General features: G+C 36.1%; 1 long non-coding RNA gene across 1 annotated transcript; it reads right to left on the bottom strand.

The window, feature by feature from the left end:
• Positions 1–5,625: 5,625 nt before the first annotated feature.
• On the bottom strand, positions 5,626–7,357 carry LOC130222627 (uncharacterized). The gene is made up of 3 exons (XR_008836525.1): positions 7,268–7,357; positions 6,020–6,105; positions 5,626–5,764 (listed from the first exon to the last, which is right to left on the bottom strand). It is a non-coding gene; the product is annotated as an uncharacterized LOC130222627 (long non-coding RNA).
• Between the last annotated feature and the right edge of the window lie 1,283 nt (positions 7,358–8,640).

The raw sequence follows: 8,640 nt of genomic DNA, 5'->3' as shown, positions 1-8,640 counted from the left end.
TTTGTTAACTAGAGGTGTAAATATGTTCAAAAGTTACAATCAGTTCAGTCTGTTGAACCACATATGATAGACAGAAATGCATGCAATTGATTTGAATCTATGCTAAAACCATTCAAATGTCTGATCTGTTTCAGTGATCCATCAAACTGAGGCCATTATCATTTCCGAAAACGATTCAGTAAATAACTGAAGAAATATAAGGTATATAAGTAGGAAAAATAGCAGGTTTAAAAAATAATTATATATAAAAATAAATAATACATAATAAACCAGTTGCAAGATCACATAGACAATATGCATAACATCTGAATTCCAGTAAATTCCTTACAGTGTGCCAAAACAATGATGTTGGGGAAAGCCCTTGTGTTAGACCTTAGACGTTCGTCATGCCACAGTAACTGAGCAGAATATGCCAATCTCATCCTACTCATCACCCAACAGCCCATGGCGAGTTTCCCACATAAGTTAAAGCAGGTAAACTCATACCCCAATATAGTGATGGCACTCATATCTATTTTCTTGATCAGACTTTCTCCATTGGCCCTTACCAATCATGACCTCCTAATAAGCCTATCATTTTAATTTGCTCTATCATTTTTCACTTGTCCAATTATGCTGTAGCTGGTGATATGATTGTAAAGACTGTACACCCAAAAAAGCTGCTTATTCAAACTATTTATTTAAAAAGAACTGAAATAACACAATTCTTGAGATTTTTTTTGAGATTACTGTTTTACATTCAATCCACAATTTGTTAAGTTAACTTAATCGATTTGTGTTGGGACAACATTAATGAATTGTTTGGAACCCTGCAGTTCTTACAGCGTAGAGAAAGGTGCATTCATTGATGCAATTCCTCCTTTATTCAAATGTTCCGCTGGCTTCACTTGAAACCCTCCTATTTTTGTTGTAGAAGAAAAGAATGGGGGCGAAATTAAACGAGATACTTCAAAACGTGCGTCAGCATAAACTCAGATGGTGAAAATCATCATATTTGTGACAAAAGCTGTCCCATTTCTTTTTCCGTCCTGGAGATAGACATCATGGGCAGCGTGGAATGAAAGCACAGTCTGCTCTCTTTTAACAGCAAAGACGGATATAACTCATCCAGAGCTGCGCTGAATAAAGTTTCCCTTTGTTGTCGTGCCGTCGCATCGTTCCAGATCTCTCAGTGGATCGAAACTAATCGCTTCCTGGAAACACTTGATAGCGGCGGCTGTGCAAGACGTGTGCGAGGCAAAGCGATGGATTTAGTTTAAACAGAAGAGGATGAGAGTGGTCAGGTTTCAGTTTCAATGCAACAAGCCCTCTATTATATGACACATTCTGAGATTGAATCCTTTTCTTTCCTTTCTTTTTTTTTCGTGCTCGTCTGAGCTTATATTGGACTGACCATTCTTCCTTTAATATTTTCCTCCCCACTTGTGTTCCATCATCTCAAATCCTGTTCCCCTGTTCCAATCTATTTTTTTCTCTGTCTATTGCAAGCACATGCATCCTGTCCATTCAGATATGTGGACTCGCTCGCTGTTTTGGATCCTCTGAGCTGAGACAGGAGCCCTCCAGGGCTGCCCAGGGTCTCTTGACAAGCATACAAGTTATGCCGACAGACCTAGAGCTCCCTCTGAGATCTGTGTCTCATACAGCCAGAGTTTAAAAGCGTTCAGTAATGATCACAACAGTGCTGCGTCTGGGACCACGAGGAGACTTAAGGCATGGTGTCAGCTGATGACTAAGCAAATGTTAGGCTCTTTATGAAGTGTTGCTCTATTGCACCACAAGCCAGTACATCATGGAACAATCTGGATTGGTTGGTAGGCAGTTGGATAAATGGATAGGCTTCAAATGAATGCAAAAATTCTAAACGCATAGTTGAAAGGATAAATGTATAGATATAGGATGATAGCATTGGTTGGTTGCATGGATATAAGGGTATGGATGGATATGTGGGGTGGAAATATGAGTAGATAAATCATGTGTGAGTGCTTGGATTCATAAATTGATTGGTGATGGATTGATAGGTAGGTAGATGGGATGAATGATTGGATAAACTGATAGATGGGGTGAATATATAGGAAGATAGATGGGTAGATAGACGATTGGTGAGTAGATGGATGGGTAAATGATGAATAAATGGGTTGGCTGATAGTATTTGGGTGGATATACAGGTTTTTAGATGATGTATGAGTAGTTGAGTGGATATATGTGTAGATTAAGGATAGATGGATAGATACTGTAGATGATAGATGAGTTATTGGATAGATAAATTGGTAGATGGTTAATATATGGGTTGGATAGGTAGGTAGATGTATAGGTGAAGTGGGTGGATGAATAGGTAAATTAGTCGTTGGATAGATATATAAGTGTATATATGGGTTTTTAGATGATGGATGAGTATTTAGATGCATGTATGGATAGATGATGGATAAATGAAGTGGTTGGATGATAGGTAGATTAGTAAGGTGTATATATGGGTTTTTAGATGATGGATGAGAAGTTGGATGGATATATGGGTAGATGATGCATAGATTGGTTGATGGATGAGTAGTTTGATGGATATATGTGTATTTGATACTGTAGTTAGATGGGGAGGCAACAGGTAGTTAGGTGGGTAGATGTGTGGAAAGAATGATTGACAAATAGGTCAATGGGTGATTGGTAAAAAGATAGATAGGTGGATATATGGGTGGGTTGTTGGGTAGATAGATGGATAGAGACTGTAGATAATGAATGAGTTATTGGATCGAGAATGAGGGTAGATGGTTAATAGATGGGTTGAATAGGTAGGTGGGTAAATACATGATGAAAAGTTGAAGTGGGTGAATAAATAGGTAAATTAGTTGTTCGATGGGTGTGTATAAGGGTTGTTAGATGATTGATAAGTATTTGGATGGATATATGAGTAGATGATTATAGTTATAGGATAGATGGTTGGATGGATGAGTAGTTTAATAGATATGTGTAGATGATACAGTGATAGATGGGGTGGAGAAAGTTAGATGGGAACATGGATGAATAGAATGATTGACAAACAGGTCAATGGATGATTGGTAAAATTGGTAAAAAATGGGTAAGTTGCTATATGGGTAAATATAGTAGATGCATTTAAGACAGATAGTAGTTGAACAAAAATTGATAGATGGGTCAATTATAGATGGATAGGAGAGAATGATGAATGAATGGATGGATGAAATGGTAGATAATAGAATAGATGAATTGAAATATAGAAAGAATAGATGGGTAGAAATATAGTAGATGCATAATAGATGGTAGATAGGTGGACTGCGAGATGGGTAGATGCACAAATGGATGGGTGGAAGCAGTTGTTAGATGGGTAGGCAAATGTAAAATTTACCTTGGGAGAATCAACTCAGGCTTTCACATTTTTTATTCCTTTGCTAAGAAATACACAAAAACAAACTGAATTGAGACCATGACCAGCTATTATATGAACAATTGGGCAAGTTATTTAAAAATGACGTTAACTAAAAACCAATTCTTATCACCTTCTTCCAGTTGTTTGCCCAGCTACCATGCTAATTCCTATCGTGTCCGTCACCATGGCAGCACGTTAAGCTGCGGTTACAAGTGACAGGGAATGAGTGGCGGAATGATGAGCGTAAAATCGGGGAAATCTCTCTGACGAGATAGAGAAGACAAATGCATTGAAGTAAAGGGGAGGGCTAATTAATATGTATGGCTAATAAGGCTTTCAGTTTTAAGACATTTGACGGGAGGGGTGTAAGAAAATGGAAAGATTAAGTGTACGTACCAGACGGGTATGGATAGAAGGGATTATATGATGGAAGAGAGACCAATGTTGACAAAGGCATGGATTGGTGTGTATGTGTGTAAGAGCTTGAGTATGATGATGGAGAGTGACACTCTCCACACGTTATGCAGACAGTGCGAGATAAGGGCCAGACAGAGCTTGGCTGTTGTCAATGCAATTACCCTCTCTGCCAAACACAAGCCACACACACACAAGATGCACTTCAGTGTGTGTATCACTCTGTGGCACTTTAAGCACAAACAATGACCCTGGTTTCGACACCAGCAAGTATTACGTTACTGTCCAAAACGTTTGTGTGCCCTCTTTGTAGTTCTGAACATTTCTCTATCCGAAGTCGTGAATCAACCTAGGGGAAAATTGTATTGCTCTTTCATTGCTCAGGAGAATGGGTTATTAGTTCTCCTGCAATACCTAAGGAGAAATAAAAAGAGAAAGTAGTGAATTGAGATACAGTAAAGGCCCATTCACACCAAGAATGATAAATATACTGTTAAAAATATCCGTAAATTAGCAGTTTTCCGTATTTTGTCATTCATGTTTTTATTTTTTGTGATTCATGTATTTTCCCCATTTATTTATGCTCTTGAATTGCATTATGGGACCTTAATCTTTCTTCCAACAACCTTTAACCTTGAAAAGTTCAGAAATGTGAGTTTTATTACATTTTTAATGGTCTAAAGTGCTGTATTGACTGGGTTTGTGTTGTATATTTCAATATAAAAACCTTGTTATAAACTGCCTTTACATTTTCTGCTGTTTTACAGACATATTTCTCTTATACATTATATTATTTCAAACTACTAAAATGTAAATTAAAGTCACTTTGTTAAACTGTTGAGTTGAATTTTCATCATCAAAAGTCGACAGAGCAGAGATGCAATTCCCATAATGCCGTTCACAACACACATTTTTACAGTGCACACCAAAACATGGAGATTATGTGTTTTTAAACGGTTTTGTCATCTGCAGCTTTAAATATTCAGGCTCTTTAAAGCTGAGTGGATTCTGATTGTCTGTCAGTGTTTTTTTTTAATCATTCATCAGCTGGAAAAAATAATCCTTCTAAAAATTAACACACTTGCTGCAGCTAATTTCACTGTCACCCTCTGGTTGTTGTCGACCCACTCTGAGCTTGATTCCATCTTCAATGCCAGCAGTAATTTAGGGAAGTGACAACCCCATTCAACAAAGAAATTAACTCCTGAAAAATGTTATACAGTTGTATGTGTACAGAGTTGAACAGAACAATGTTAATGATATATCCGAGTTGTACATTATGCATTGCGTCAGATATCACAGCATTGACTTGTTAGTGTTGCCTGATATTGCTAGACAAAACAGTAAATAATATTTAGAAAAAAACACAAGTAAACCCAAATGCTAAATAAGGTACATACCAAACTATATCTTGGTAAGTCTTTCAACTGGATTAGTAAATAATCACTGTAAAAAAATGAGGAGTAGGGTTTACTTGAAAGCTTGGAAATGTTTTTCACTCAGAAAAGGCTAGTAAATCTTCAAAGCTTTGCCAAGTAAAAGATTAACCAAAATTAATAGTACATTTAATTAGAATATTAAGTTTACTAGGGGAATATTAAGTAAATTTTATTGACTTTTTGTTTGTTAAATTTACTTTTAAATAGTAATTTAGTCATTTAAATATATTACTATTTTTAGGTTTATATTTTATTTAATATTCCTAGTTACATTTTTTAGTTATCCTGAGTACTTCAAAATGTTAAATAAAATATGGTTATGCATTGCAATTGTTTCTTAATTAAAAACACTGACAGACATTTTCATTGAGTACTTTAATTTGAAATAAACTTCTCAATAAACAACTTTAAAAAGTCCTTTCAGACAGAATGATGGGGTCATCTATGTTGGCATCTTCCTCATCTGTAGTACTGCAGAGCACAATGATCTTTGCTGTGATTGGTGAAGCCATCTTTAAGCAGTTCTCTTGACATCCTGTCAAATACACAAATAAGAGAAAAGTGATTAAAATACTGTACTGTTGTTTGCAATGCCATCAATGTTATCTCTTGCTTAATAATGCACTGTATTAATGTTAAGACCTGTGCTCTGCTGCATAAAGTGATTAAAGTTTTTTAAAAGTTAGCCAAAACTTACAGTTTTGGGGGATAAAAACACTAACATGTCTTTAACACTTAAAGAACCTTTACATATCTAAAGTGAAAAGTAATTTAGACATTTTTAATGTACCTGGTAGTCTTCAGTGAGCTCCTGAGATGATTCTCCCTGGTAGGAAAGCAGGCACGGATCACAGCATCTCACTTGTCTTCAACTTGCTGATTAAAACAAAAGTAAATTTCTGTGGTCATTAACAATAAACTGAATCTCTTAAAGGGATAATTCACACAAAAATTAAAATGACCTCACTATCTGCTCAAACCCATGTGGTTTTAAACCTTTATGAGTTTCTTTCTTGTGTTGAAAACAAAAGATGCAGAAAATGCTGGTTTACAGTACCCGCTGACTTTAATGATAGGGAAAAAAATACTATTCAAGCAAATAAGTACTATTAACCAATTACTATTAACCAATTACTATTAACAATTTTTAAAATAATCTTTTTTTTCTGTGATCAACAGAAGAAACTTAAATATGTTTTGAACTAGTGAATTCATTATTAAAAAGTATTCATTTTTGGGTGATCTATCACTTTAATTCTACAAAAGATGTATTAAGCATCACACACTTAGTTTAATTGATGAATGTCCACTAATATTCCAATCTAATAGCCTAAAAACTCTACCAGAAGTTCAGAAAACTCAATTTCTCAATTATTCTTTCTTTCAGAAATAAAAGTTTTCACCCAGTTCTCAGTGATTTAGTCCTAATCTCATTTGCCATATGAGATATTAAAGAGATTTCTTCACTTGACCACACTTTTTGGCTAGTGTAAAACCCATAACGGTCATGCAGAGTAGTGATATTAGCCAGCATTAAAGGGGCCACCAGAGACTTTGATTCGGTTTAAACTCTGAAGTGTCCTACATAAAGGTCCATCTGGATGTGCAATAGAAGTGGGGAAAGGAAATCTGCCGGGGCTGAGCTGGACATTGTGCAATAAGGAAGCACTTGGGAGGTTTTTAAGTAGTCGTGCCCATCGTCCGTGCAAGTAGACCACAGCGCTGTTGGATGACACACGTCATAGAGTTCTTTAAGTGAATAAATCAAAAGTAAACTCAAGACACATATTTTTTCTTATTGTGAAGAACTTTATAATTATCCAAAGACCCTTTTTGAATCAGTGAGCTGTTGACTTGAAAACAGATGTCAGAATCAGATCTGTTCAGTTCACCAATTAAATGTTTAAGATTTTTTTTTAAATCTTAAATTGGACACAACTATGGCATTTCTGCATGGGTGATGATTTCTCTAGTTTTATATTTTGTTGTGGAGCAAAAAGTAATTTTATCTGTGGAATTCACACACACACACACTCACCTGTGTTCACTGTAGCCTGGTCTAATCTTCCCCTCGCTGTGTTCGGGTGTGCCAGCTATGACATAGAAACAGGATTCCCTACCAGCACCAGGGACACGCCATATGCTAGAGCAGGACAGCAGCATATGTGAAGCTCAGTGTTACTGGAGCACTCCCACACACTCCCACACACACACACATGTGCCCGCAAACCATACCTGTCACTTCAGCCTACACTGCGTCTGCTGAGCACTTCATCTAAACCGCATGCAAAAATATGATTAAAGTCTGCAAATTCTGTGCCACTTTCAGTGTCAGTAAATTGTTTACCCTTATAAAGAACATAAAAGTTTAGAAATGCGGAGAAATTTGCAAGTGAACGGGTGGAGTTTGGGTGTATATTATTTATATGCAGCTGTGGTTCTGTCTGTGGATCCAAATTTAACTTCATTCATTCATTCATTTTCTTTTTGGCTTAGTCCCTTTATTAATCTGGGGTTTCCACAGCGGAATGTACTGCCAACTTATCCAGCATATGTTTTAGGCAGCAGATGCCCTTTTAGCTGCAACCCATTACTGGGAAACATCCATACACACTCATTCACACACATACACTACTGACAATTTAGCCTACCCAATTCACCTATTGCTCATGTCATAGGACTTGTGGGGGAAACCGGAGCACCCAAAGGAAACCCACGCGAACACGGGGAGAACATGCAAACTCCACACAGAAATGCCAACTGACCCAGCCGAGGCTTGAACCAGCGACCTTTTTATTGTGAGATGAACGTGCAACCCTCTGTTTTTTTTTATCTATGTGTTCAAGAACAATCAACACTTTTTGGGAAACTGGTGAAAATGATCTGTAATAAAAGTTGCCACTTGACCACTGGAGAACATTGCTACATAATAAATGATAACTCAGAGGCAGATGCTTTAGGAACAAATATTTAGGAACAAAATCTTGTGACAGTTCTGGGAGGTCATTTAACCACATTATTTAATGCCTATTAAATAACATTTAAGACTGATTTGATATTGGTCTGCCAGTTATTCAATCACATGATCTGTTAAGGAGAAGCCAAGTTTATTTAATTTAGTTTATTTATTTATTTATTTATTTATTTATTTATTTATTTATTTATTTATTTATTTATTTATTTATTTATTTTTTTGTTTGTTTGTTTGTTTTTTGTTCATTTATTTGCGCATCAAAAATTGTAAATGCGTTTCCATTGTATAAATCCACCTTGACAGAGTGCATATTAATTTTTAACCACCCTTGCCAATACCATTAATTGTTTGGTTATTTTATTCGTTCGTTCGTTCATTTGCTCATTCATTCATTCATTCATTCATTCATTCATTCATTCATTCATTCATTCATTCAT

Source organism: Danio aesculapii, chromosome 4 (genome assembly GCF_903798145.1).
Source record: "Danio aesculapii chromosome 4, fDanAes4.1, whole genome shotgun sequence".
Classification (NCBI taxonomy): domain Eukaryota; kingdom Metazoa; phylum Chordata; class Actinopteri; order Cypriniformes; family Danionidae; genus Danio; species Danio aesculapii.
This window is presented reverse-complemented; position numbering and strand designations above follow the sequence as displayed.